We start from the raw sequence: 14,720 nt of genomic DNA, 5'->3' as shown, positions 1-14,720 counted from the left end.
TGAACTAATAAATGAGTTCAGCAAGGTTGTACAAGAATCAATATACAAAATCAATTGTATTTCCATATAGTATCAATGAACAATCTCAAAATTAATTTAAGGAAATAATTCCACTCTTGAAAACAATGAAATACTTAGGGATACATTTTATTTTTAAATTTTTTTTTTACCAAAACAATTCTCATGATGCCCAAACTTTCAACTTTTTTATGGACATATAATTGACATACATTATATTAGTCTCAGGTTACAATATAATGATTTGATATTTGTATATATTGTGAAATAAGTCTAGTTAACCTTCACCATCCAAGCTTACAGAATGTTTTTCTATGTGATGGGAACATTTGAATTCACTCTCAGCAACTTTCACATATGTGATACTGTATTAATTAACTATAGTCAACAGGCTGTACACTTCATCCCCAAGACTTATTTATTTTTTAACTGGATTTTTGTACCTTTTTATATCTTTCACACATTTGGCCCTCCCTCAAACCCCCAACTCTGGCAACCACCAATTTGTGTATTGTGAGTTGTTTTTATTTTTTATTTCTTGTTGAGTTTTTTATTTTAATTCCAGTATAGTTACATACAGTGTTATATTGGTTTCAGGTGCATAGTATAGATTTAACAATTCTATGCATTCCTCAGCGCTCATCATGATACGTGTACTCTATTTTTTTGAAGATTTATTTATCTGAGAGAGAGAGAGAGAGAGCACACATATTAGTGGGGGAAGGGGGGGAGAGGGAGAGAGAGAATCCTCGAATAGACTCTCTGCTGAGCACGGAGCCTGACCCAGGACCCTGAGATCACAACCTAAGTTGAAATCAAGAGTGGGTCGCTTATCCAACTGAGCCACCCATATGCCCCACTAAATGTACTCTTTAATCCACATCACCTGTTCCCCCACCCACCTCACCTCTGGTAAACATCAGTTTGTTCTCTACAGTTAAGATTCTGTTCCTTGGTTTGTCTCTCTTTTTTTCTATTGCAAGTTTGTTTTGTTTCATAAATCCCACATGAGTGGAAATCATGGTATTTGTCTTTCTCTGACTTATTTTTATTAGAATTATGCTCTTTAGCTCCATCCATGTTGTAGCAAATGGCGAGATTGCAATTCTGTATGGCTGCATAATATTACCATATCTTCTTTATCCACTCATCTATCAATGGACACTTGAGCTGCTTATGTAATGTGGCTATTGTAAATAATGCCACTATAAACATAGGGGTGCATGTATCCTTTTGAATTAGTGTTTTTGTATTTTTGGTGTTAATACCAAGGAGTGCAATTACTGGATCATACAGTAGTTCTATTTTAAAATTTTTGAGGAACATTCATACTGTTCTCCAGAGCGGCTGCACCACTTTGCTTTCCCACCAACACTGGAAGAGGGTTTCCCTTTCTCCACATCCTCACCAACACCTGACATTTCTTGTGTGTTTTTTTTTCTAGCCATTCTAACAGGTGTGAATTGATATCTCATCATGGTTTTCATTTGTATTTCCCTGATGATGAGTGATGTTGAGCATCTTTTCATGTGTCTGTTGGCCATCTGTATATCTTCTTTGGAGAAATGTCTATTCATGTCTTCTGCCCATTTTTTAATTGGATTGTTTGTTTTTTGGGGTGTTGTGTTGCATAAGTTCCATATATTTTTTGGATACTAACCTCTTATCAGATATGTCAATAGCAAATTTCTTCTCTGGTTCCGTAGGTTGCCTTTTAGTTTTGCTGATTATTTCCTTTGCTGTGCAGAAGGTTTTTATTTTAACGTAGTCCCAATAATTTATTTTTGTTTTTATTAACTCTGCCTCAGGAGACATATCTAGAAAAATGTTGCTAGGGTCAAATTCAGAGAACTCACTGCCTATGTGCTCTTCTAGGATTTTTATGGTTTCAGGTCTCACATTTAGATCTTTAATCCATTTTGAGTTCATTTTTGTGTATGGTGAAAGAAAGTGGTCCAGTTTCATTGTTTGCATGCAGATTTCCAGTTTTCCCAGCACCACTTGTTGAGGAGACAGTCTTTTTCCCATTGTATATTCTTGCTTCCTTTGTTGTAGGCTACTAATTAACCATATAATTGTGGATTTATTTCTGGGTTTTCTATTTTCTTTTCTGATCTATGTGTCTATTTTTATGCCAGTATCATACTGTTTTGATTACTACGGTTTTGTAATATAACTTAAAGTCTGGAATTGTGATACTCCCACTTTTGTTTTTCTTTTTCAAGATAGATTTGACTATTTGGGCTCTTTTGTGGCTCCATACTAATTTTAAGATTGTTTGTTCTAGTTCTGTGAAAAATGCTGAAGGTATTTTGATAGGTATTGCATTAAATATATAGATTTATTTGGGTACTACAGACATTTTTAATGATATTTGTTCTTCCAATCCATGAGCATGGAATGTCTTTCCATTTCTTTGTGTCATCTTCAGGTTCTTTCACCAGCACTTTATAGTTTTCAGAGTACAGGTCTTTCACCTCTTTGGTTAGGTTTATTCCTAGGTATCTTATTGTTTTGGGTGCAATTAGAAATGGGATTGAGTCCTTAATTTCTCTTTCTGCTGCTTCATTATTCGTACATAGAAAAGCAACAAATTTCTGTACATTGATTTTGTATCCTGTGATATTACTGAATTTGTTTATCAATTATAGCAGTTTCTTTCATGTTCTCCCTATATAGTATGACGTCAGGTGAAAATAGTGAAAGTTTTACTTCTTCCTTACCAATTTGGATGCCTTTTATTACTCTCTTTTTTTAATTTTAATTTTAATTTATTTTTAAATTACCTTATTATTATTTTTTTAATTTAAATTTTAGGTAGATAACATACAGTGCAATACTGGTTTCTGAAGTAGGATTCAGTGATCCATCACTTACATATAACACCCAGGGCTCATCATAACAAGTGCCCTCCTTAAAACCCATCACCCATCTGGCTGATCTCCCACCTACCTCCTCCATTAACCCTGAGTTTGTTCTCTATTGTTAAGAATCTCTTATGTCTTCTTTCCCTCTCTCCTTTTTTTCTTTTCCCCTTCCCATATGTTCATCTCTTTTCTTTCTTAAATTCCACATATGAGTGAGATCATATGGTATCTGTCTTTCTCTAAATAACTTCTTTCACTTAGCATAATATACTCTAGCTCCGTCCATGTCATTTCAAATGGCAAGATTTAATTCTTTTTGATGGCTGTGTAATATTCCATTCTGTGTGTGTGTGTGTGTGTGTGTGTGTGTGTACACCACATCTTCTTTATCCATTCATTTGGGCTCTTTCCATAGTTTGGTTATTGTTGATAAAGCTGCTATAAACATTGGGATCCATGTACCTCTTTGAATCTGTATTTTTATATCCTTTGGGTAAATACCTAGTAGTGCAATTCCTGGATGGTAGGGTAGTTCTATTTTTAAATTTTTGAGGAAACGCCATACTGTTCTCCAGAGTGGCTGCACCACTTTGCATTTCCACCAAAAGTGTAAAAGTGTTCCCCTTTCTCTGCATCCTTGCCAACACATGTTGCTTCCTGTGTTGATTTTAGCCATTCTGACATGTGGGCGGTGGTATCTCATCGTGGTTTTCATTTGTATTTCCCTGATGATGAGTGATGTTGAGCAACTGTTCATGTGTCTGTTAGCCACCTTCATGTATTCTTTGGGAAAATGTCTATTCTTGTCTTCTGCCCATTTCTCAACTGGATTATTTGGTTTTGGGGGGTGTTGAGTTTGATAAGTTCTTTCTACATTTTGGATACTAACCCTTTAGTAGATATGTCATTTGCAAATATCTTCTCCAATCCTATAGGCCACCTTTTAGTTTTGTTGATTGTTTCCTTCACTAAGCAGAATGTTTTTATCTTGATGAAGTCCCAATAGTTTATTTTTGCTTTTGTTTAAGACGTGTCTAGTAAGAAGTTGCTACAGCTGAGGTCAAAGAGGTTGCTGCTTGTGTTCTCCTCTAGGATTTTTATGGTTTCCTGTCTCACATTTAGGTCTTTCATCCATTTTGAATTCATTTTTTGTGTATGGTGTAAGAAGGTGGTCCAGTTTCATTCCTTTGCATGTTGCTGTCCAGTTTTCCCAACACCATTTGTTGAAGAGACCATCTTCTCCATTGGACATTCTTTCCTGCTTTGTCAAAGATTAGTTGACCAGGGGCGCCTGGGTGGCTCAGTCGTTAAGTGTCTGCCTTTGGCTCAGGTCATGATCCCAATGTTCTGGGATCGAGCCCCGCATTGGGCTCCCTGCTCAGCGGGAAGCCTGCTTCTCCCTCTCCCACTCCCCCTGCTTGTGTTCCCTCTCTCGCTGCCTCTCTGTCAAATAAATAAATAAATAAATAAATAAATAAATAAATAAATAAAATCTTAAAAAAAAAAAGATTAGTTGACCATATAGTTGTGGGTCCATTTCTGGGTTCTCTATTCTGTTCCATCGATCTGTGTGTCTGTTTTTGTGCCAGTACCATACTGTCCTGGTGACTACAGTTTTCATTTAAAATAGAAGGATAGATAAAGAGTTTTCCACACAAACCAAAACTAAAGGAGTTTGTGACCACTAAACCAGTCCTGCAAGAAATGTTAAGGGCAACTCTTTGAATGGAGGGGGAAAAAAAGGCCAAAATCAACAAAGACTAGAAAGGATCAGAAAACATCACCAGAAACACCAACTCTACAGGTAACACAAAGGCACTAAATTCATATCTCTCAGTAATCACTCTGAATGTAAATGGACTAAATGCACCACTCAATAGACATAGGGTATCAGAATGGATAAGAAAACAAGATCCATCTACATGCTGCCTACAAGACACTCATCTGAGACCTAAAGACACCTGAAGATTGAAAGTGAGGGGATGGAGAACCATCTATCATGCTAATGAAGTCAAAAGAAAGAGCAGCTGTACTTATATCAGACAAACTAGATTTTAAAAATAAAGAGCGTAACAAGAGATGAGGATGGGCATTATATCATGATTAAGGGGTCTATCCATCAAGAAGATCTAACAATTGTAAATATTTATACCGCCAACTTGGGAGCACCCAAATATATAAGTCAGTTAATAACAAACATAAAGAAACTCATTGATGATAATACAATAATAGTAGGGAACATTAACATCGGTTTTACAGCAATGGACAGATCATCTAAGCAGAAAATAAGGGAACAATGGCTTTGAACAACACACTGGACTGGATGTCCTTAACAGATATATTCAGAACACTACATCCTAAAGCAGCAGAATACACATTCTTTTCAAGTGCACATGGAACATTCTCCAGAATAGATCACATATTGGGTCACAAATCAGCCCTCAACAAGTACAAAAAGATTGAGATCATACCATGCATATTTTCAGACCACAGCACTATGAAACTGGAAATTAACCACAAGAAAAAATTCAGAAAGACCTCAAATACACAGAAGTTAAAGAACATCCTAATAAGGAATGAATGGATTAACCAGGAAATTAAAGAAAAATTTTAGAAATACGTGGAAGCAAATGAAAATGAAAGCACAACAGACCAAAACCTTTGGGATGCAGCAAAAGCAGTCCTAAGAGGGAAGTATATTGCAGTACAGGCCACAAGAAGCAAGAAAAGTCTCAAATATACAACCTAACCTTACACCTAAAGGAGCTAGAAAAGGAATCGCAAATAAAGCCTAAAGCCAGCAAAAGAAGGGAAATAATAAAGATTAGAGCAGAAATAAATGATATGGAAATGAACAAACAAAAATAGAAGGGACTAGTGAAACTAAGAGCTGGTTCTTCAAAAGAATAAAATTGATAAATGCCAAGCCAGACTCATCAAATAGCAAAGAGAAAGGACCCAAAAAGATAAAATCACGAATGCAAGAGGGGAGATCACAACCAACATCACAGAAATACAATTATAAGAGAATATTATGAAAAAGTATATGTCAACGAACTGGGCAACCTGGAAGAAATGGACAAATTCCTAGAATCTTACAAACTACCAAAACCGAAACAGGAAGAAATAGAAAATTTGAGCAGACCCTCACCAGCAAAGAAATTGAATCATTATTCAAAAATCTCCCAACAAACAAAAGTCCTGAGCCAGATGGCTTCCCAGTGGAATTCTGCCAGACATTTAAAGAAGAGTTAATACCTCTTCTTCTCAAACTGTTCCCAAATATAGAAATGGAAAGAATACTTCCAATCTCATTCTACAAAATCAACATTACCTTGATTCCAAAAGCAAAGACCCCACTAAAAAGGGGAAGTACAGGCCAATATCCCTGCTGAAAATGGATGCAAAAATTCTCAATAAAACACTAGCAAATTGAATTCAACAGTACATTAAAAGAATTATTCACCAGAATCAAGTGGGATTTATTCTTGGGCTTCAGGGGTTGTCCAATATTCACAAATCAATTAACATAATACACCATATCAATAAAAGAAAGTATAAGAACCATATGATCCTGTCAATAGATACAGAAAAAGCTTTTGACAAAAACAGCATCCTTTTCTGATAAAAACCCTCAATGAAGTAGGAAGAGAGGGAACATACCTCAATATCATAAAGGCCACACATATACAAATGACTCACAGATAATATCATTCTCAATGGGGAAAAACTGAGAGCTTTTCCTCTATGGTCAGGATCAAGACAGGGATGTCCACTCTCACCATTTTGATTTAACATAGTACTGGAAGTCCTAGCCTCAGCAATCAGGCAACAAAAAGAAATAAATGGCATCCAAATCAGCAAAGAAGTCAAACGTTCACTATGTACAGATGACATGATACTCTATGTAGACAACCCAAAAGACTCCACCAAAAAATTGTTAGAACTCATACATGAATTCAGCAGTCATACGACATAAAATCAATGCACTTCTATACACCAATAATGAAACAGCAGAAAAAGAAATCAAGGAATCAATCCCATTTGCGATTGCACCAAAAACAGTAAGATACCTAGGAAAAAGCCTAACTAAAGAAGTAAAAGATCTATGCTCTCAACACTTAAGAAAGAAATTGAAGAGGACACAAATAAATGGAAAAGCATTCCATGCTCATGGATTGGAAGAACAAACATTGTTAAAATGTCTATACTACCCAAAGCCATCTACACATTTAATGCAATTCACATCAGAATACTACCAGCAATTTTCACAGAGCTAGAACCAACAATCCTAAAATTTGTATGGAACCACAAAAGACCCCAAATAGCCAAAGCAATTCTGAAAAAGAAAAACAAAATGGGAAGCATCAAAATTCTGGATTTCAAGCTACATTACAAAGGATGCCTTTCATTTCTTGATTGTTGTGAGTAGGACTTCCAGCACCCTGTTGAATACAAGTCATGAAAGTGGACATCCTTGTCTTGTTCCTGACCTTAAAGGAAATCTTCAGTTTTTCCCCATTAAGGATGATATTAGCCGTGGGTTTTTTTACATATGAGCTTTATTATGTTGAGGTATATTCCCTCTAAACCTACATTGTTGAGGGGTTTTATCATGAGCGGATGTTGTACTTTGTCAAATGCTTTTTCTGTGTCCATTGAAATGATCATAAGGTTCTTACCCTTTCTCTAATTGATATGATGTGTCACAAGGATTGTTTTGCCAATATTGAACCACTCTTGCACCCCAGGAACAGATCCCACTTGATTGTGGTGAATGAATTTTTTAATGTATTGTTGAATTTGGTTTGCTAGTATTTTACTGAGAATGTTTGCATCCATATTCATCAGGGATATTGTCCTGTAGTTATCTTTTTTAGTGGAGTCTTTACCTGGTTTTGGTATCAGGGTAATGCTGGACTCATAGAATGAATTTGGAGGTATTCCTTCCTTTTCTACTTTTTGGAGTACTTTGAGAATAAGTATTACTCTTCTACCAAATGTACACTTGGCCTGTGAAGCCAATCTGGTCCTGGACTTCCCTTTGGTGGGAGTTTTTGATTACTGTTTCAATTTCTTTGCTGGTTATTAGTCTGTTCAAGTTTTCTATTTCCCCCTGTTTCAATTTTGGCAGTTTATATGTTTCTAGGAATTTATGCATTTCTCCCAGGTTGTCCAGTTTGTTGCCATACAGTCTTTCATAATATTCTCTTAGAATTGTATTTCTGTGGTGTTGGTTGTGATTTCTCCTCTCTCATTTGTGATTTTATTTATTTGTGATCTTTCTCTTTTCTTTTTGATAAGTCTGACTAGAGGTTGATCAATTCTATTAATTTTTTCAAAGAATCAGCTCCTGGTTTCACTGATTGGTTCTATGGGTTTTTAAGTTTCTGTATTATTACTTTTGCTCTAATCTTTATTATGTTCTTCGTTTTGCTGGCTTTGGGCCTTGTTTGTTGTTCTTTTTCCAGCTCCTGTAGGTGTAAGGTTAGCTTGTTTATTTGAGATTTTTCTTGCTTCTTAAGGTAGGCCTGTAGTGCTGTGTACTTCCCTCTTAGGACTGCTTTTGCTGCATCCCTAAGTTTTGGACCATTGTGTTTTCATTTTCATTTGTTTCTATGTGTTTTCTTTTTTTTATTTCAAGTTTTTATTTGAATTCCAGTTAGTTAACATACAAAATAATATTAGTTTCAGGAGTAGAATTTAGTGATTCTTTACTTACAACACTCAGTGCTCGTCACAAGTGCCCTTCTTAATACCCGTCACCCATTTAACCCATCCCCCTGCCCCACCTCCCCTCCAGCAACCCTCAGTTTGTTCTCTATAGTTAAAAGTCTGTTATTTTCTTATTTCTTATTTGATCTCCTGTTTGACCCATTCACTGTTTAGTAGCATGCTGTTTAACCTCCATGTATTTGTGGTTTTTTCCAATTTTTTTCTTGTGGTTTACTTCTACTTTCATAGCGTTGTGGTGAGAAAGGATGCCTGGTATGATTTCAGTCTTTTTCTATTTGTTGAGGGCTGATCTATGACTTAATATGTGATCTATTCTGGAAAATGATCACGTGCACTTGAAAAGAATATGTATTCTGCGGCTTTAGGATGTAATGTTCTGAATATATCTGTTAAATCCATCTGGTCCAGTGTGTCATTCAAAGCCATTCTTTCCTTGTTAATTGTTTGCTTAGATAATATACCCATTGATGTAAGTGGGATGTTAAAGTCCTATTATTATTGTTTTATTATCAATGACTTCTTTTATGTTTGTTATTATTTTATAAATTTGTGTGCTCCCATCTTGGGTGCATAAATACTTACAATTGTTATATCTTCTTGTCAGATTGTCCCCTTTATTATGACGTAGTGCCTTTCTTTCTCTCTTATTACAGTCTGTTTTAAAGTCTCATTTTTCTGATATAAATATTGCTAGCCCAGCTTGCTTTTGACATCCATTTGCCTGATAAATGATTCCCCATCCCCCCACTTTCAATATGCAGGTGTATGTGGGTCTAAAATGAATCTCTTGGGGTGCTGGGGTGGCTCAGTTGGTTGAGCATCTGATTCTTCGTTTTGGCTCATGTTGTGATTTCAGGGTCATGGGATCAAGCCCCATGTTGGGCTCCACATTCAGTGGGGAGCCTGCTTGAGATTCTCTCCCCCTCCCTCTGCCCCTCCCCTAACTTGCACACTCTCCCTCTCTAAAATAAATAAATCCTAAAAAAATAAAAATGAGCCTCTTATAAGCAGAATATAGATAGGTCTGGGTATTTTTTTTTTCTTTCTGTTCTGACACCCTATGTATTTTTATTTTTTTACTCCATTTACATTCAGAGTAAACTTTTTAAAAGATTTATCCACTCATTGAGAGAGAGAGAGAGAGAGAGAGCATGGAGGGTTGGGACAGAGGGAGAGGGATAGAGAGTCTTACGTAGACTCCATGAAGAGTGGGGAGCCTGATGCAGGGCTCAATCTCATGACTCTGAGACCACAACCTGAGCTGAAACCAAGAGTCAGATGCTTAACCAACTGCCCCACCCAAGTGCCCCCACATTCAGAGTAATTATTGATATACATTTTTAGTGTTATTTTATTACTTGTTTTGTCATTATTTCTGGAGATTTTCTCTGATCCTTTCTTGTCTTTGTCACTCTTGGTCTTTTCTTTCCAATCAGAGTCCCCTTTAATATTTTTTCCATGGCTGGTTTAATGGTCACAAATTCCTTTAGTTTCTGTTTGGAAAACGCTTTATCTCTCCTACTATTCTGAATGATAGCCTTGCTGGATAGAGTATTCTTGGCTGCAGATTTTTGCATTCAGCACTTTGAATATATCGTGTCACTCCCTTCTGGTTTGCCAAGTTTCTATTGAGAGAGCTGCAGATAGCCTTATGGGTCTTCCCTTGTAAGTTAGGACTTCTTTTGTCCTACAGCACTGGGACTGAAGCTAGCATGGCTGAGAAGGGCAGTTTCACCAGACAGCAGGGGTTTGGGGCCTGGTGTATGCAAGTTAGGCAGCCACTGTATGCAGTGTGCTGCTTCCAGCAGGCAGCTCTGTGTTTATGCTGAGGGGTGGAGGAGGGAAATGGTGCCAGCCAGCTCCTTTGTTTTCCAAGCAGTGTCTGGGTGAAAGCTGTCTCTCAGGGACAGGTTCCAAGCAGAGCAAATAATCTCCCTACTGTGTGCCTCAGGCATTCCTTAGATCACTGTTTCCATGCTGTCTGCCCCTGGGTTCTTTGCCTTCTCTCCAGGAGCAGGGCAGTGCCCACCAGGCATTATACCAGCCAAGTCTGCTGACCTTTAAAACTCTTGGCTTGAAGCCCTGCTAAGAACTCACAAAATTCAGCCCCTGCTTTCCCAGCCAAAGGCTTTGGGGAAATGTCCTCTTTTTGTGTTCCCGTGTGCTCCTCCGTCTCTTGCCCTTCTCTGTAACCACGGTTCCCTTCCCTCTGCAGCACCCCTGATCCATTTCTCCCCTAAACCATGTCCACAGGTCTGAAGTTCTTTGATGTGGCCTCTTTTCTCCCTTTAGTTGTGGGGTTTGTTCTGTCAGTCTTCAGGTAAATATGTGGGGTATTTAGGATGATTTGATAGTTATCTAGCTGTGTTTGTGGGACGAAATGCACCTAGTGTCCTTCTACTCCACTGCATGGAGTACTTGCGAGGACACTAGTCTTGCTTTGCAGACTACGTAAGCCATGAGCTGTGCTTTCTTTTCAAGTGCTACTATATATAGGGTTGTTGAATGGGCTATGCAACTTCCTGTGTGCTCTGGTTAGGTTCCCTGGTTGGATGGGCTGAGGGCTGTATTCAGTGATAAGTAGGGCTATGAATTAGAGTCCCCGCCCTGGCACAGCAGGAGAAGCACCTCTAAATGCAATAAAGCTCTTTGTTGTCTTAAGTCAAGCCAACTCACACCCTAATTCCCTAACTGAACAAGGCCACAGTCTTTCCTCTGAAAACTACTGGCTTTGCCTACCCCTTGGCTCAAGTGCTGCTGAGCCACACAGCTTCCGGGAGCTGTCTCCAGCTTTTCTGGTCTGATGAGACCAGAAGACACTCTTCACAGCAAGTGGGGCTAGGTCTCAGCTCCCTTACCTGGCTGGGGGTAGGGGCACTCTAGGCTACTCTCAACTTCTCAGTCTCTTGGATTGGAAGGGGCTAGGAGTTACCCTCAGCTTTGGCTATGAATTAATCCCCCTGCCTGTGCATAGCACAGGAATGCTCCATGCCCAGTACTGGCTTTGCTCAGGGGGTGGTCAGTTCTGCTTCCCTGCCTCTCAGCTCAAGCACCACTGGGACAGCACAACTTCCAGGAATTGTTGCCAGCCCTTCTGGTCAGATGGGGCTAGAAGACCCCCCACGGTGGGTGGAGCTGTGATTCAGCTCCTTGCCTCTGCATAGGCAACATGGGTTCTAGGGCCAGCATATCTCATTTGAGGATCTGAATCAGGCACACCTGCACCCCACCAAGTTCCCTAGTCTGGGTGTGCCTCCAACTTGGTTCTGTAGGTAAGCAAAACTGCTAGGTGGGATTACTACACAGGCATTGTAGATATAAATTTGGTCTGCCAAGATCCATGTGCTGGTTGTTGCAAGCTTCTCCCTTCTCCATCAGATTCCGAGTGGTTGAGCCCCATAAATTTCCCTACAGTCCTCACAGTGTGAGATCAGAGCAGGGACTCCTGCAGAGCAATCCACAATGATGGAGGGGCTGGCTGTCCTCCGGGCTATCTTTTCCCACTGGAATAACCAGAAGCTTAGGGGAGACCTCTCCACATGGTGTTGTGCTAGTCTGAGGGAGGAGCAATGTCATCAACACGTAGGTACTTCTTTTGCCCTTCTCATTCCATCTGTCTTGGTCTCTGTGGTACAGGGGGATGCTTTGGCCTCACCCCTATGTTCTAGGATTCTCTCAGTGGTATCTTGTTCTTGAATAGTTGTTAGCTGTTCTTCTTGTGAGGGCGGAGCAAAGTTAGGAGTAACCTATGCCGCATCTTCGTGATATCACTACCCTGAGGCATTTTTGAATCCTCAATATCTAGCATAATGTAATGGTCAACGAGTTTGTTCAATGTGTGAACATTTAATCACCCATGCATCTAATCACTCATTCTTCCTTTTCACCTGACAAGAGGTTTCTCTACTTTCTCCAAGGCTAAGTCGACCAACCCTATTCAAAATCCTTTTCATCTCCTTTGTGTAGTTACTCCCTTAATAAACCCTTTTACTTGGAGTCTATCACTATTTCTTATGAACTTCTTCCTTTTCCAGGGTTACATATGCACATATCCACTGACAAAGTGTTGTTTGCTTGTTTTGCATTAGGTTATGGCCCTTTCAGCTACTCTTATTGTGTTATGCTATATAAAGAGCAGTGGACTGGAAATGAAAACTGTTTTATTCCGGTTCCTTTCAATAATGTTGGGTAAGTAACCTTCCTTCTCTGGGCCTCAGCTTTTCATTTTGTAAAATGAGCAAATGGAATTAATTATCTCTAAAATTCCTTTCATCTCTAACGTTCTGTGCCTGATATGACTCTACAAATAAGAAACCAATACTCAGTGCCTCCATCTCCTAATAACTTTGGAAACACCAAAAAAATTTTTTAAAGAATGGCTTTTGTATCCAGTTATCTATTGCCACTATAATGCCACATACCAAACCACTCAAAATTCAGTAGATTAAAACAGTAAGCATTTATCTAGTCCTTGAGTCTGCACATTGGCAACTTAGGTTGGGTAAAGCTGGGAAGTTCTTCTAGTCTTAGAGGGCTCACTCATTTGTCTGGCAGTCAGTTGGTGTTGGGCTAATCTAGAATAGCTATGGCTGGAATGACTGGGCTATGTTCCGTATGTCCAGAAGGTGAACTTAGGCATGTTCTCAAAGATATGGCCGAGAATTGAGAGACAAATAAAAAACACACAAAGCCTCAGGTATTCAGGGTCAGAACTGGCACGCCATTACTTTTGCCAGATTTTATTAGGCAAAACAAGCTACAAAGACTACCTAGAAAGAAGAGGTAGAGAACAGGTTTTGCCTTTTACTGAGAGGAACTCCAAAGTCACATGGCAAAGGGCAGGGATTCAGAGGGATAAAATACTGGGATACTAATGCAATCCATTTACCATAGCCTTCTAGACAATTATATTTTCTCAATTCTTGCTTCTCATTATGCCTCCACATTCAGCATGTAGTCCCTATTTACGGCCTACTTTTCTTTTAACTAACTCAACACATTTCCTGAACATCTACTTTGTGCAAAGCACTAATTCTTAGGCTGTTGGAGTATAAAACTTTGTCAGGGTAGCAGAGCATAGCAGGAAGTGCATAGGCTTTTGAGTTAACACACAGCAGTGTTCACATTCCACCTTTGCCACTTACCAAATCCAAACTGTTTTCTCCTCTAAAAAATGAAGGAAACTACCTCAAAATGTTAATCTAAGATAAAGGTAGCACATAGAAATCTGCAGCACATAAATAAGTTTCATTCCTTCCTTCTCATCTTTGATTCTTATTCAGTCCTGCCCTTTAGCAACTACACCTGTCAACAAGACTGAATCAATACATTCTCTCAACATGCATCACATCTGCAAGCTCAAATTTACATTTCTAGCTATGATTTTTACTACACTTCAGACTCATATTTCCAGTTGTCTTTAGGATATGGCCACTTTAATAGTCAAACTCAGCACCACCCCAAATATTCTCAGAAACACACCATTCCTCCAGGCCCATGGTTAGAAATACACTGGCACTCCTTTCCTCTACCCTACTTGCAATCCAATTTTCCAATATGTCCTCATTTATTCCTTTAAAGTAACTTTCTTCAAGATATTCCTCTGCTCCAGAACTTTTGAAAACATCCTATTTCCTACCACAGAACTCACTATTCCTACCACAGCTACTCATAATTTCCTACTTTTCAATACCTACCCTCAATAACTTGGTCTCATCTTATCCACCGACTTTATTTCCCCAAGTTAGTCGAATTCATTTCAGTACATAAGCTATCATTTGAAAAGGATCAATATTAACATGAAGAACAACTTTCCAATTGTGTTCTTGAGACTGGCTTTATCACCCAAGGCAAATTACTTCACTTGTCTGAGCCTATTTCCTTAGCTATAAGCTTAGAAGTTTTACCTCCCTTGCAAAGTGAAATAAAATAAAGGCCACTAGAAAATTTTCACAAAGCATTTTCAGTATCTACAGGACAATGTGACACACTTGCACATGTGCAGATAGATGGCTTTAGACTTGCCTGCTCCCTCTCACCTTTGTTCTTAAGTATTCTCTACCATCTGGAATGTCCCCCCTCTCCTTTTGGATGATACAA

Source organism: Ursus arctos, chromosome X, assembly GCF_023065955.2.
Source record: "Ursus arctos isolate Adak ecotype North America chromosome X, UrsArc2.0, whole genome shotgun sequence".
Classification (NCBI taxonomy): domain Eukaryota; kingdom Metazoa; phylum Chordata; class Mammalia; order Carnivora; family Ursidae; genus Ursus; species Ursus arctos.
Note: the sequence above shows the minus strand (reverse complement) of the source record.